Genomic DNA, 17,588 nt, shown 5'->3' with positions numbered 1-17,588 from the left:
TAAAACGTACGGTAAAGGATAGCGAAATAAATAAAAGCAATGCGTAAAATTAATAAAAAGAAATAGAAACAAAAGTAATGCATAAAGAAAAAAAACGTAAAATTAGTTTATTTAGTAAAAAAGTAAACGTAGAAAAGAGTAAATTAGGCGCATAGAAGTAAGCCATGTATAAGAAAAAGAACGCTTTAAGTATAAAAGCAATGCGCAAAATACAATATAATTTAAAATTTGAACGTAACTTTTTTCAGCAGGGAAAAAATAACGCAAAAGAAAAATAAAATATAAAGTTGATAGTGTTAATTAAGTTTAAAAAAAAAATTTAGCGTGTAAAATTAATACATAAAAAAGTTAACGTGAAAAATAAACGCTTAAGATGAGAAGCATAAATATAGGGTATAAAGAAAAAAAAATTTTAAAATGTGTGGTAAACGATAGCGAAATAAATAAAAGCAATGCGTAAAATTAATGATAAGGAAAAAAAACAAAAGTAATGCATAAAGAAAAAAACGTAAAATAAGTTAATTTAGTAATAAAGTAAACGTAGAAAAAAGTAAATTAGGCGCATAGAAGTAAGGCATGTATAAGAAAAAGAACGCTTCAAGTATAAAAGCAATGCGCAAAATACAATAAAATTTAAAATTGAACGTAAATTTTATAAGCAGGGGAAAAATAAATGCTCGAAGAAGGCGAAAAAATAACGCGAGAGAAAAATAAAATATAAAGTAGATTGTGTTAATTAAGTAAAAAAAACAAATTTAGCGCGTAGAATTAATACATAAATAAGTTAACGTGAAAAATAAACGCTTATGAAGAGGAGAAGCGTAAATATAGGGCAAAAAGAAAAATTTTTTTAAAATGTACGGTAAAGGATAGCGAAATAAATAAAAGCAATGCGTAAAATTAATAATAAGAGAAAGAAACAAAAGTAATGCATAAAGAAAAAAACGTAAAATAAGTTAATTTAGTAAAAAAGTAAACGTAGAAAAGAGTAAATTAGGTGCATAGAAGTAAGCCATGTATAAGAAAAAGAACGCTTTATGTATAAAAGCAATGCGCAAAATACAATAAAATTTAATATTTGAACATAACTTTTTTCAGCAGGGAAAAAATAACGGAAAATAAAAATGAAATATAAAGTTGATAGTGTTAATTAAGTTTAAAAAACAAAAAATTTAGCGTGTAAAATGAATACATAAAAAAGTTAACGTGAAAAATAAACGCTTAAGAAGAGGAGAAGCGTAAATATAGGGGAAAAAAATGTAAAATGTACGGTAAAGGATAGCGAAATAAATAAAAGCAATGCGTAAAATTAATAATAAGAAAAAGAAACAAAAGTAATGCATGAAGAAAAAAACGTAAAATAAGTTAATTTAGTAAAAAAGTAAACGTAGAAAAGAGTAAATTAGGCGCATCGAAGTAAGCCATGTATAAGAACAAGAACGCTTTAAGTATAAAAGCAATGCGCAAAATACAATAAAATTTAAAATTGAACGTAACTTTTTTCAGCAGGGGAAAAAATAACGCAAAAGAAAAATAAAATATAAAGTAGATAATGTGTGTTAATTAAATAATATATATATATATATCTGGTAAAAATAGTGCATAAAAAAGTACAAGTATAAAATAAACGCTTGCGAAGAAATAGAAGCGTAAAATATACGGTAAAGGATATCATAAATTTTACACATTGCTTTTATTTATTTCGCTAAGAGAAAGGAAACAAAAGTAATGAATAACGTAAAATATAATAACGAGTTAATTTTGTAATAAATTGAACTTAGAAACGAGTAAATGTGGCGCATAAGAGCAACGCAGGTATAAAAGTTGTGCGTAAAAGAAAAACGCTAAGTATAAAAGCAGGGCGCAAAATATAATAAAGTGTAAAATTAAACGTAACTTTTAATGCGCAAGAAAAATATGCTTGAAGAATGGTGAAAAAATAGCGCAAAAGAAAAATAATATATAAAGTAGATAGTGTTAATTAAGTAAAAAAAAAACCAAATATATCTGTTAAAAATAGTGCTTAAAAAAGTATACGTGAAAATAGAGGCTTAAGAAGAGGAGAAGCGTTAAATGTTCGGAAAAGTACAGCGAAATAAATAAAGGCAATGCGTAAAATTAAAGATAAGAAAAGGAAACAGAAGTAATGCATAAAGGAAAACAGACGTAAAATATAATAACGAGTTAATTTAGTTACAAAATAAACGTAGAAACGATTTAATAAATAATGTACATAATAATGTTACATAAATTAAACTAGTAAAAATAATATATAGAAAAGTAAACGTAAAAAAGTTAAGCTTAAGAAGAGAAGTGTAAATATAGCGCAGAAAGATAAAAATCGAGTAAAATATATAGTAAAGGATAGAGCAAATAATTAAAAGCAGCACGTATTGAGAAAAGAGAACAATAGTAATGCATAAAGAAAGAAAAAAGCTTAAAATATATTAACGCTTAAATTTAAAAGTAACTTAGAGGAAAAGTAAACGTGTAAATTTACGAATTTAAAAAAAAAAATTAAGTCGTATTAAATGATAACGCGTAAAAGTATTGTGTAAAAGTCGGAGACACGTAAGGAAAGCAAAAGCGTAACTATTAACTATGAAGTAGAGTAACGTTTAAAATATTAATTAAAAGTAATGTGCAAAATAAGGAATCTTGTTAAAGTTACAAATATCAAAAAAAAAATAATAATAATAACGCATTATAAAATTTAAAGTAACTCTTAAGGTAAGTAAGGCGTACGGAAAAGTAATACATAAAAGTCAATAGCACATGAATGTAAGTATTGTGCGTTATAGTAATGTGTAAGGAAATCATACTCTAAAAGTAACACAGTAGAGAAATTAAATAGTTCTTAAAAAAAAGTAAACGCGAAAAATAAAAAGCTTAAAAGACAAGGTTTACAAAGTACCGCTAAATGAAAAGTAACACGTAAAATATAGAGCAAAAGAAAGCTTTAAGTATGGAAAAAAAAGCAATTCATAAAAGTGAAAATAAACGCGTAAAAGTAATGTGTAATAAAAATAAACGCTTAAATAAAATTCATAAAATAAGTAAAAGTAACGCATAAGAAATATAAACCAAAAAGAAAAAAACAAAGGGAAAACGTTTAAGAGCAACGCAGAAAGAAAATAGGGTAAACTAACCAGTGAAGGAACACTTAAGCTTCGCTTGCGTTTTAAAAAATCATATTAATTTCAAAATTCGTAATTTTAGTTAAATGACAGTGTCAACATATTTGTTACTAATTGCAAATTATGTAAAAAAATTGTAGAGAGCTTACATTATTGTTTTGGAGGTTCAAATAACAAGTAGTAAGAAGACCAAGTGAAGGAACAGCTCTTACCAGTGAATGAACACCCAGTAAAGGAACACTTAATTTTGGTTATTTTTTAATGCTCGTTATGAATTTATAAGCCATACAAATATTTAAAAACAAGCCTATTCTTGAAATTATAACAAATAAATACTTGGAAAATGTTAACTTTTTTTTGTAATCATGAATTGTAAATTAAAGTGTCAACATATTAACACATACTGTTCAATCACTGGGAAATCTATGCCCAGTAAAGGAACATGCCTGTTCCCTTACTGGTTAGAAGTTGTTTTTCGTATTTTTAACATACTTTTGATGCGGAACATCACTTAAGCTACAAGAAAATTAAAGTTTATCTTTTATTTTCATTAACTTAGAAAAAAAACCAGTAAAGGAACACTCGTTCCTTCACTGGTTTTTCATTGTTTGGTGATCCAGTGAATAAACATCCCCTTATCTCAGTACTTTATTATGCTATGATGCTTAAAAAAAATAAAACGTAACTTCAATAACTATATCTTGAATTCTCTTTTTCACAGTGAGAAAAATAAAACTATTACATGCAATTAATTCCACTTCAAACATATGAGTACAAACACTCACCTTATAATTTTTTCAAAGAAACAAGGTGTTGCAGAGATAATAATAAATTCAAAAATTTTTCCAGGGAAGTCTATTTGACCAGGTAATCCAAAACATTGCTAGATGACTTCCTATTGTTTGGCAGTAAGCTATTGTTACCAATCAATCTAAAGAAAAACTTTCAAATTCTTATTTTTAATCAATATATATGAAATGTTCCTTCACTGGTTGATTTACCCTAACTCGTAAAATTTAATTACTCGTAAAAGTAACAGAAAAAAAGTAAATGTAAAGCATAAAAAATAAATGCAAAAATGCGTATGTCACGGCAAGACCGAAATCGGTGATTGTTGACTTGACAATCACAGATATGCTTTGGTGAATGTCCAAAATATTTATTACATTCGATTTTATATGAATATATTCGTGGATATAATTACATTTCTTCGATATTTTAACCCTACACTGATGTTTTTTTAAGGTTAAGTGCCACTGCCCGGTATACATTTGCCCAGTATACCCTACACCAGGGGTCGCCAAACTTTTTTGATTATCGACCCCTGTATAATTTTTCGAAATCTCCATCGACCCCCGCAGAAGTAATTTTCTGTTAATTAAAATAAAACTCTATTAGATACTGTGTTTGTACATTTATTTTATGATTTTAAACATTTATTAAAGTAATAGTACATTATGTAACAATAGTTTTATGAAAAATATATTAATATTGAAATTTAAATACCTTATTATTAAATAATAAGTAATTATGCATAAGTAGATATAATAAGTAAAGTAACTAAAGATTTACTGCTTCTTGATCAATAAGATGGGTGGGCTTGGTGTTTTTTTGCAAGGTTCGCTATATTGGGTTCAAAATTGGGCAATTTTAATTTTCGTCAAAATTGGTCAATTTTGTAATTTTCGTAAAAAAATACAAAGTGTGCTATAGTTTTGTCGCGGGCTGTACTAATCCATTTCCTTAATGCTTACCTTCTTTTTTGTGCATTGATAATTAAAATTGATATCTAAACCAAACGAATGGTTTTATCGAAACAATAACTAATTATCCAAAACTAAAAAAGTCTTAATAATGACACTGCAAATACTCAACACATTTTGCAAAGATAGTTGAAACTACGTATGATATTTGCATTTGTAACGTCAATGCTCGTCACACATGACATTTGGACAAGCGCACATATGCATATGACTTATAAACTGCGCTGAGTTCGTGCCACTGCGCGGTGGTACATACATACTTGTTTCACCCCAATATATATATACGTTTATTAATTTATGTTTTATAAAGAAACTGATATTGAGTCAATTATAAAAAAAATTCACAAATTTTACACACTTAATTAGGTATGTGTGATTTGCGTATTGAGAACTGTTTCTTTTTTCGACCCACAATTGACCCTTCCGATTCGGATCGACTCCCATTCGCCCCCCTGTCTCAGATCGACCCCTGCTTTCGTTAAATAGACCCTTGGGGGTCTATATAGACCACTTTGGCGACCTCTGCCCTACACTGATGTTTTTTTTAAGGTCAAGTGCCATTGCCCGGTATATATTTGCCCGATACTCCAAACACTGATGTTTCTTCTAATCTATCGTCAGTAAGTATTAAAATATAGAATAAATATAAATATATCAAATAAATATAATAATATTAACGAATAAATTAATATAAAATTGGATATAACAAATATTTCGGACATTCGACATTCACCGGGGAATGTCGACATTCTCCAGATTTCGGTGTTTCACCGTAACATATATAATAGAGTATTAGAGAAGTAAAAGCTTAACAAAAGGAGCTATAAAAATGTTTAAGAGTAACACATAAGAAAAGTAATGTGACAAATTGAAGCATTTAAAGCGTCAAGGTAATGCACAAATAAAAGTAACACGTAAACTAAAATGCACATAAAGGGAATTACACGTAATATATATAATTATGTAACACAAAAAGGAAAGGCAAAGTATAACAGCGCGTAAAAGTAAAAGCAAAACTATGGGTCGCGTAAAAGTTAACGCGTATAATGCGTAAAAGTACGTATTAGAAAAGTAAAAGTAACGCATAAAGAATAGTACAAAATGTAAAGTAAAAAGTATATAAAAATATAAAGAAAAGTAACACGTAAAAATTTTAGATGTTTAAAGATGTTAGATGTAAAATGTTTAAAAACATGAAAATGCAACACATAAAGAAAAAATATATCGAATTTGGTGAATAATTAGTCAAACAAAAATTGTTAGTTCTTTGAACAAGCGTAATAATGCTCTTAGTAACAATCACTACATTCAGTCATTCAAAAAAATAATAATCAACTACGAATTTATATCTCTTTAATAAGAATTGTTTTAGTTTAAAAAAAAAACATTTCAAACTGATAGTTTAACAGTAAAATTTTTGCAATAATGATTTGATCTACATTTACATAATTGATATAATTTAAAAAATGGTTTTTAAATAGATCATTAACAAATTGATGATGCAGTTAAGAAGAAGAAAAAAATTTGCAATCATTATGAATTGTAAGAGCATGTTATAAAGAGGTAAAATAATGTACTTTTTATTACAGGATTTTAAAAGATATCGATTTGTAGAAGTGATTGTTAAAATTAATAGGTAGCAGAACTATTTGGAAGATTATGGTATGTTATGATTCAGCTTATATCATCCTCGTCGTGTTCGTTACAGTTTCCATCGTACTTTAAATGCGTTATTCCTATTTATGCAAGAACAATTTAAAATCTTCAAGAAACTGAAAGGATTTCCTCGTGTTATGATGGCGAACAATTCAAGTCACTGGACAGATTTGAGTAAGTTTCGTTGAAAGAAGACTATTTCCAATGCAGCAAACGAGAACTGTAAAGGCAGCCAGCTTTTTAAAATGTTTATTTATATTTTATTATACTTTATTTATATTTCATTATACTTTATTTATACTTATGTTTTTTTGATATTATAATTTTATTGTTATTATTTATACTTTATATTTGTTCTTGTGATTTTAATTAAAATGTATTACGTGTGTGTTTCTTACTTTACCCCTAAAACATGAAATAAGATATTGAAAACAACAATATCTTTAAACTTCGTTTTTTGAAATAAATGTCATGTCTTAATTTAACATTATCTTAATTTTATCGAAGTAATAGTTTAATTGCTAAAAAAAATCATCAGTAATAGTTAAAAGCAAAAAAAAATCACTTTTTTTTTCATTTATATGAACATATTAGTGAGATAGAATTAAATTGAAAAATACTTTCTCATTTTGTAGCTATATAAACCAGTAATCATTAGGGATGTAATGAATATTCGGCATAGCCGAATAATGAAGTATATGCTATTATTAATTATTTAGATTTGTGAAAGCCTTAGTGTTGGCATCAAGATATTTAAAATATTACAAAAAATACATCACGTTGTTAATTTGTTTTTAAAATATAGAAAGTTTAAAAAAGAAAATTTGTTAATTATTTCATTTTTAATTTAAAATTTGAAAATTATTTAATTACAAAATTGAAACTTTTTAAAAAGTTCTTAATTTTCTGAGTTTTAATAATCTTTCGGACAAAAAAGGAAGTTAAAAATACATTTAACAGTAGTAAGTAATGAGTTCTTATCTTAAATAAAATAGCATATAAATTACAAATATAACTAAAATATGCTTTTATTAATTAATTTAGATTTATAAAAGCCATATTGCCTTGTTATTGGCATCAAGATTATTACAAAAAATAAATCAAGTTGTTAAAAATTTTTTAAATATGCAAAGATTAAAAAGCAATTTTGTTAATATTTATTTCAATTTAAAATCAAAAGAGAAATTTTTAAAAAGTAAGTATTCGGCCCCATCACTCACTATTCGTTACATCACTAGTAATCATGCTTAGTTAGATAAGGGAGATATTATATCAGAATATAAAATGTCCAATTGTAGTATAAAAAGAGACTTGCACTCTAAACAGTCAATTAGTTTGGTAAATACTAAAAATCCAGCAAATACTTATAGAAACTATGTAATAAATATTTTTAAATTATTGTTTTTGTAAACGGGTAAATTGTAGTAGTAAACGCGAAGTTATTAGACATACAAAAAAAAGTTAAATGCTTAAAAACAGCGCATAAAGATAAGGATTAATTTAATAATGTCAGTAAAACCTTTACCTAGCTAAAAAAATTGCAACGCACAAATAAATACATAGTACAAAAAATTATTAAGCAATATACTATTCTTACAATATTTATATTTAATAAAAGGTTATGCAGGCTTAAATAATGTTTTAATAAAACTAAGAAAGCTGCTTTTACAATGTTTAAAAAAAAATATTAATTTTTAATGGGAATCCATTCTTTAGTCATCACGGCAGGTATTGAAACAAACTCCGCTGTATGGTATACGTCCAAGAAAATGATATTTTACTTGAGTTAGAGGAATTGCATAAATATTTATACCAGTGATTCTTAACCTTTTTTTTTTGTGGCGACACACAAAGAAAATGATAAGTTTAAAAGTTCTTTACTTACCTATAATACACAGTGTAAAATAGTTTATGATAATAATATGTACTACAAAAAACAACGATTATTAAGGGATTAATTACAAATTAATAATAAGAATACTATTAATGAGAAATTTGAGCTTGATGATTTTCAATAATTTAGTTTGTATTTGGTCGTAAAAATAACAATCTCGTATCGTCTTCTACATTTAACAGTGTCGATCCTTTTTCTCTTCTATGTTCGTTATTACTGAAAATCCGTATTCACACAAATAAAATTTAGAAAATTGTAATGATATTTTTAAAGCTGTTTTGGCTATCATTGGATAATCGCATCTAATGTTAATCCACATTGAATTAGTTGATTCTTCTGAATATTTTAAAATTAAATCTCGATTGTTAGAGAGCGAAATTAGTTTTTCCTCTTTATTCAAATACAGAAGTATACGTTATCACAAATGACTTACGAACCCAATCAAATTTTTTTTGTATCTAAATTTGGAAAATAATGAATTATCAGTTACAATATTCATATATATCTAAATACTTTTTTTTTTAATGTAAACTTTACTCGTAATAAACAAAAAGCATTACTATTTTTACTACATATATTTCTAAAATTTGACGGCACAGTAGTAATTAAAATCAACCTGAAGGAAAATCTTAAATACCGCATATACCTAAATATGTTTAAAAATTAAAATAACAAAACTTTTACATTTAAAAATAATTCCTTGCAAATGAATTACAGAAAGGAGCAGGAAATGATACTCTTATTAACGTCATCATACACATGCGGCAGAAGCAGAAAAATTGACTTAATTAGTTTAAATAACATCAAGTCCCCTAATTAAAATAAATGAAATACTTAGTAAAGGTTCACCAAATAAATACGTATTACTTCTTAATCTTTTGGTATTGAAGAAAAATACACCAAAATTTTAGAAATGCTCAGCTTTTTTCAATTATTCTTTTTTTTTTCAGTCAAAAAAAGCTGCAAAAAATAATAATTTTACTGCAATTAGTTTTACCTTTACACTGAAAAATTCAAGATACCGTCAATATAACCTATTTAATAGCTCGAACTAATCTAAAATTGAGACTAATTATTCATTTTATCAAACAATAATAGTGTTTAACTTCAAAACAATCGCAATTCTTCAGCTGACAATTTTCACTATACTGAATTACGCTACACAAAACAGCAATTTTCATCTTAATCATAAAACAACATTACATGAAAAAAAAATTACCTAAACATTTTTCTGTAAATGTGTAAAATTTCATATAAAAGTTTTTGAGTTATGACAGAGTAAGTCGCGCTTTATAAAAATTTTCTGAGACGATTGCGACGGCGGTAATAGTGTTATTTAATATAAACTAAACTTATTTTGCATGGGCAACGCAAATGCCTTACAAACACTTCAACATCCGAATTCAAAACTTAATTGAACTTATCTTTTAAGCCGCATAAAGCTTGTAGGTATAACGGGAAAAGTAGACTAGGTTAGAAAAAAAAAATCCATCTTAGTTCTAGAAGCTATCAGCTCTATGTTATATTAATCTATGAGCACTTAAGCGTGAGAGGTTCACTTAGACGAATTCCTGTTGCGATTATGAGCAGAAGCATTTCATCAACTATTATTAAAATAAAGTATTAAAACTGTTGTATTGAACAATAATCGAGCAAACGAAAGCAATATAAAATTCACAGCAAAAACATAGTTTCGGAGTTTGGCGAGTGAGACTTTCTATTTATCCGGTAAACTGAAAAAGCCTTATTTCGCTTACATTTTGGAACAATTATTTTATAGAAGCTGTATCTCCTGATTTCCGAGAAATTTTTTCTTTACTGTATTAACAAAATATTTAATATCATTACTTAATTTAACAAAGTTCAATTTTAAAGATTTTGTCCAACGTTTCATTAAAGTTAACGAAATAAATATTTCCTTTAAAAAAAATTTAGTGTTAGCACAGATAATGTTGCTTGCAGTCGCTTAATTCTTGCTTTTATTTCGCTATTGCTACCCAGAATTGTAATCAGAGGAAATATGATATTGTTGAGATTCTTGCATTTACGAACAAATATCTTCTTTCTTTCTTTTTTTTTTTTTTTTTGCTGCTTTGTAGGAAATTCGTCAGCACTACCGCGGTATGCTTGGAACGCTAGAACGATCGGCGCTGGAGCTTTTAACTATAATTAATAATATATTGGAAAGTAAAAGTTGAGGCATTAGTATTAAGCAATATCAATGGTAAGACAGTCCAGAAGCGGCGAGCAAGGGTCCTCCCGATTTAGTTTAGCGAAAACTATTAGCAGTAGAATTACATGTCTTTCGTCGATAAATTGACAATGAACACAGGGTGCGTAGCATTTTTAAAAGGTTCTCATTTTCGTTTTTTAAAAGTCATTAAAGGTGCTTTTTTCATTGGATGTTATTAAAAAGTGCTTAATTTTCCCTTTTTCAAAATGAGATTTTTCCTTCACCATGTTGATTTTCGCTGCAAATTATGCAAAAAGACACAGTTCGCATAATTCTATTTAACGTTTTCACAATTCATTCAACCCCAAACTATTTCGGCGTATTGTCAGTCCGTAGCGTATGAAAACTCCATTCGTTTTACATGATTCAAAACTTCATGATTTTTGACAATCGTCGAAAACAATACCAAATGTTTTTCTTTCTTTCTTCTTTTTTACACGACGGTTAAAACAAGATTAAACCACCAATTGTCAAAAACTTTCCAACCCTGCCCAATTATGATATTTTTTAGAAACTGCTTAAAAATATCTTTAGAGTGCGTAAAAGGTTCTTATTTCTTGTTGAATAATTTGGTTACGCACCCTGGAACAATTCGTATTTCTTTAAATTTCTAAATATTTTTTGAGCAATCCAATTGTGAAGTTGGGTTTTTTACGAACGAATATTAATTTCCTGATATTTTGCTATAATACAGGCAATCCATCCCAGATCGCGAAACATCTGAAATCAATTTCTTATGAAGTGATAGCAATCATTTTTTAAAAAATGCAATTAATTTATTATTACTGCCGCATGTTCCTAATGGACAAGATTTTATGATTACGCTGATCCACAAAAACTTGGTGGAAAAATTTATGCTTTTAATTTTAAAAAAATAGACAGTGAAACCTGTTTTTGTGCGGTCCTTTTTTATGCGGTATGTGAATCATAGCGGCGTTAGCACCAGCTTAATGTTTCCTATTAATGTGTATATACATGTTGTGGACGATCTCTGATTACGTGGCCTCCTTGACAACGATGTATTTGGAATTCGCGATGCTCTGTATATTTACTTTCATTAGTTCATTTATTTTCGTCCACTCTATTTTCTCATCTGTTTAAAATTTATTCTGCGCTAAACAAGTTGAAGTAAATCAGTAAAAAATCGCCTGCTGTGTTAAAATACTTATTATTTTAAAATTAAACCGTTATTTTTATTTTGTAAATTCTCGTCTGCGCGTATCACAAATACTATAGACGCTTCGTATTCAGAGTTTTATACACTATTCATGTGATTAAAGATTCTTTTTATAGTGAGATTAAAGGTAAATAAATTAATTACTTTTGTTTCTATTTATATGTAGTTATACTGTAATTATAATTTCATATCGCGTTCTTTTTTAAAACTACACTCTCGGACTAACTGGCGAAAAAGTATATTTTTGTCGTTTAATTTTATAATTTTCCTTCGTCAAGATTTTTTTTTCAAACTTCTAGAATTTAATTCATATCGGAAAATACTTGTCTATTTAAAATATCTTACAACTTTCGAATAGATAGCTAACCACTTTTTTCATAAATAAAACATAAGTAATTTTCCCTTTGTCTGAGATAGTAAAACAATTATTTAAAAGCGTTGGTGTTTTAACTTTCAGCAGAAAGCTGCCAAGCGTTTCGCTTTAGCCAAATCATAATTTATATAAAATAGTATGAAAATATTAAAACTGCTGTCATCTTGCGACTTGACCACTGGAATGGCTGTCATAAACTTTTAATGTATTAGACTAGTATATATTTATTCTCAAAAGTATTTACATTCTTAAAATGAATGTATTTTACAGCATAAAGTCTAAAAGCAAAGTAGAGCTCGATAATTCTAATATATATATTGCAATTATTTTAGTTGTGATACTCAAATTAAAAATTAGGAGAAGCTGATAATTTAAAATTTCTTCTAAACATATAACTCTTTACCTTTCTTTAAAAAATATAGAGTGATATTGCTTTAAGACAGTTTTAGCAGAATTTCTTTAATTATACATAGTATTAAAAAAAAACTTACAATTCAACTTATGTCGATAACATAATGTTAATAATTAAATGAATTGTAACATTTGATATTTAAAAAAATATATATATTTTAACTTACCAAAAAAAGAGACTAGGTGGCTCGAAGAGAATTTTTTAGTGTAGCGATTAAATAACTCGTTGAACAAACTCTGATAACTAAACTATATCTTGTGACAAAAAATATGTTTATCTTGGTAGACACATTTTAAGCCCAAAGTTGCTCTTCTGCGTGGTTTTTTATTTTTGTATCCGTCGTTAAACAGCCGACCCATTTTTGGATGTCCGATGTTCAATTCCGTAGCCTTGTAATTTTGAACACATTCCAGAAGACAAGGGAACTCCTTTATCAAGTATTTGAAGAAATTCGCCTTCGTGGAAGACTTTTTGATGAAACTAGCCCGCATTGTGTCAATGGTTAGCCTGATGGCAAATTATTAGCCCACAATGCGGCACAATATTTAAGTATGATTGTATATATTTCTGAGCGTGTATAATAACGTAAAAATGGTGAAAGTGTTGTTATATTTGAAAACTTCATCACATGATATCGCGTGATCCGGCAAGGAACGTATTTTACGGTAATTTATCTTATGCTTACATTAAATCTTAATATATTTCTAATTGGTTATGCGACATATCCAACAAAAATTACGACTACCTAATAAAAAATACAGGATTCGTTCTGAAAATTTCCCTTCGACTTCCGTTCCGATTCCTTCGATTTCCCTCCGTTTTTCGGTAGAAATATCATTCGCTAAAATAAAAATTTTTTTGCCGAATTTACGATTTGGCGAATACTTAAGACAGCCCTTAATAATTATATACTGAAGTAAATTAGATGTATGAATTTGCTTTAACCTGTTATTTATTGTAGAAGTCCATATGGAAACCTTCATTTACGTCCTTTCATAAGACTATGAAGAAAGCAGTCTTTTTTTTTTTTAATTATTTATAAATTTTTTCTTATTGTGTAGAGTTGATTTACATTTGAAATAATGTAGACTAATAACTAGATCGCAACTTTAAATTGCACAAATATCAAAATAGAAGATTTTTTTGAATGGACATTTTCTACAGAGGCGCTATCAAGGCACCTTTAATATCGCATGAAATGTTTTCATTAAAATATTGAGCCCATTTAAGAAACTATTCCTCTAACATCTGACAAGTTTTTTTAATGAATTAAAATTTCAATATCTGGAATTATTTTGTTTTAGATTTCAAAACCAATTGCACTCTATAAAGTTGATTTCAAAGTTTTAAGAAGTAAATTTAAAATTAATTCGTTAAACCTATAAGGATTGTTAGTTCGTGGTTCCAAAATAGAAATAAAAACTAACTATTATGACAGTACCGTTGAACTAAAATGAAAATGATGTTGAACAAACGTAGTAATGCATCATTTACGACCTTTAACCAGACATAAAAAATGTTTAAATTCGCTTTTAATGCCAGAATTTTCTTATAACTTTTGTTGTGACCTTTAAATGCTGAACAGAGCTCCATAACAACCCATGAACTGAATGAAAACAATTTAAAGTAACTCCTTCAATTATGCTAAACATCCTGATGGTCATTGTCTCTATAAAGTTTTTGCTTTTCTTTCCAGCAGTTATATCAACCCCTCTATGGTATTTACCAATTCACTAATCACCTCTTCTTAATATTTTTCTCTGTTATCATTAGAATTTTAATTAAAGTTAGTAATCATTTGTAGAAAATTAATCTATTTTAGTATAAAACACATTACAAAATCATGTTTCAAAAACTCCACAAATTCTTGCATAGAAATTACGTGTATGTTTACATACAAATATGAGTATGCTTTCACCGTTCTTTAGTATAGTATATTATAATACACCTGACCGAGTTAGAAAATTATAGGTTAATGCTAAGGGTAGATTTGGATACAGTACACAAGCAACATATTCTTCATTTTATCGCTTTCAGTAATATACGGGTGATTTTCACGAAACATGACAATTCGGACCGAAAAATTTCTTCAAATTTAAAGTCTTCAAAATAATCCAATTTTTTTTGTATACTTCTTTAGCTACACTTATTAATACCTTATAGACAGCAGTGTAGTTTATTAACATTTGCTCGAGAAAAAAAATAAAATAGAAATTCACCAAATCTTGAATGCCAGGAAAATTACATATTACCTTAGAAGTTTAAAAAACAGTCATTTTAAGTTAATAGTATGCAACTCAACTTAAGCCTTTATGTTAGATGGACCATAAATTGCTAAAATTAATTCTTTTCATCCACTGTAGAAAGAAACAAAAAAATTTTTGTTGCTGATATGTACAGAATAAAATTGGGTCTAATAATCAATCATTAAATAAATAAATAACTTTGATAAATAAATAACATCCAAGCATATTACAAATCAATCATACATAAACTTGGTATTAGGTTTCCCTCTTTACAGAATTAGCAGTTAAAAAGAATTTCTGGTAACACTTCAATGTCCTGGCATTCATAAGCCAGGATAATGACAAATTCGCCATTTTATAGCATATAACTTTACTTTAATTTAATATTTTGGCCGAGGACGTTTATATTCTGCAGAAAACAGCAGTATTTCTTAAAATAACTCGGATAAATCTATGTAGTTTTTGTTATTAATGATTTCAAGAAGCCAGGAAAATGACTATAAAAACCTACTCACCTTGAAAAATTTTTTGAAATAGATTTTGAGCCAGAAAATTGGTTCTTTATTCATGCAACAAGACATGTTCAGATAGGAGGGTATCTAATCAATCCATTAACATAAGATATTGATTCCTAGCGCTATCTAATTTGTTTATAAGTCACTATATAAAAGTAGACGGGAAATTGACAGATTTTCATGGGACAAACAAATTATTGACAAAAAAAAATTATTTTAAACGAAGTTTTAGTAAACAATACCCTCTGCGTATAATCTAGAAATGCTTACATAGGATAAGATAAAAAAAAATTAGATTTTGAAAAATGTATGAAGTATGTGTATGAACGAAGCTTGTTATTATTGGAAATATTGCTTGGGACATTCCAGGAAAATGACATTTTTATATTCAATTAAATTTTTTAAGTATACAAAACAGTCAATGCTAGTGCAAAGTCATTTTAAAATGCTAACAGCAATGGTATCTATTAATTTTTTTTTTAACAAAAATTTCCTTTAGTAGTATAGTATTAGATCGTGGAGCAAGGGACAGTGAATATCATGTTTCGTGAGTATCACCCATATGTACCTAGAAAAAGAGGAAAATTTAAGTAAAGGAATATTTTATTTACGATACGTGATTGTAAAAGAATTTATTTTAAATATTTTTACTAAATTTAATTTTTAAGTATTGATCATGTGCGGGGATCGTGCCCAGATATATTTGTCTATAATTACTAGAGGGGCCTCCCTGGCCGAGCGGTATCGCCGGTCCAAACGCTCTGTTAAGCGTGGAGGTAGCGGGTTCGAATCCTGCCGTAACCCTGGATGTATTCTTTGTGATGTCTTTCTCTGAATTGTTCTATCTGTATTTTCTTCTTGACAATGACTTATAAGCCTATACTGAGCACACAAGTCAGCAAATGTATGTAATTTCAATAAAATATAGATAAATAATTACTAGAGCCCGGATTTTGATGACCTAAAAAGTCTCAACTAATGCCCTTAAAAAGTGCAAAAAATGTCCTTAAAAAGGGCAAAAAATGCCCTTAAAAATCCAAAAAATGCCTTAAATAAAGTAAAAATATTGAATTTAAAAAATGTTTTGCTCTTTAAAATTATTATGAGTCATTTAAAAAATATAAAGCAGTGCAATACTTGTTCTACGTTCATTAAAGTTTGAAAAATTTGTTTTATATCCTAAAATAACAAAAAAAAGGAAAATATATTGACACCAAAATATTTTTATTTTGCATAGAAACTTTAATGGATATAACAACTTCCATCTCATAATATTACTAAATATCAGAATTACATTGGATTATTAAATGTTTTTTGATAATTTGAAATGTAAACGAGCGTCTCTTGTCTGAAAGTAAATTTTCAGTCCTGCAGAAGCTTCTTTCAACGTCTACTGATGTTTTAAGTGCGTACTTGAAAAAGACGGTCTCACTTACTGACAATTTTTCGTCAATTTGAAAAGATTTTGCTTCACCTGTTAATATTCTATAGATTTTCTTCATTGTTTGGAAGCCAGTGTAATAATGAATATTGATGAAAAATTGGAAAAACTTTAAGAAATGCATTAAAATGCAAAATACGCCCCAAAATTTAAAGAAAAATGCCCTATAAATCTAAAAAAATGCTCTAAAAGACAAAAATTGCAAATGTCATCAAAATCCGGGCCTTAATAATTACTTCCTTTAAAATAGTAGTATAGTATGTAATAATACAACACCTAACCGAGTTTGAAAATTATAGCTTAATAATAATTAGCGATATGGGCCTTATATATATACAGTATATGAGCAATAATTTCTCTATTTTAACACCATTATATGCACTTAAAAAATGTGAACTTGCATATTGTGCACTTTTTGGTCCCCCTAATTTGATTATAATTATTTCCTTTAGCACTGTAATATAGTATGTTATAATATAATACCTGGCTGAGTTTTAAAATTATAGGTTATTTTTAAGTGCATGAAATAAAATTACAGTCTTCATTCATTCAAAAGAAGAAAAAGATTACTACTTTAACGTGGCAAGTAATTTATAAATACCTCACTTAAAAAAATAAAAAAAACGCACTTAGAGTTTATAATCATTTAAACACTGTTACATTTCTCATTGAAAACTCAATTGAACTAATTGAAAAAAATTTATTAAATTTGATAAAAAGAATAAAATGGATTTAACAATA

This window comes from Parasteatoda tepidariorum, chromosome 4 (assembly GCF_982258835.1).
Source record: "Parasteatoda tepidariorum strain Cologne lab strain chromosome 4, Ptep-v5.0, whole genome shotgun sequence".
Classification (NCBI taxonomy): Eukaryota; Metazoa; Arthropoda; class Arachnida; order Araneae; family Theridiidae; genus Parasteatoda; species Parasteatoda tepidariorum.
Note: the sequence above shows the minus strand (reverse complement) of the source record.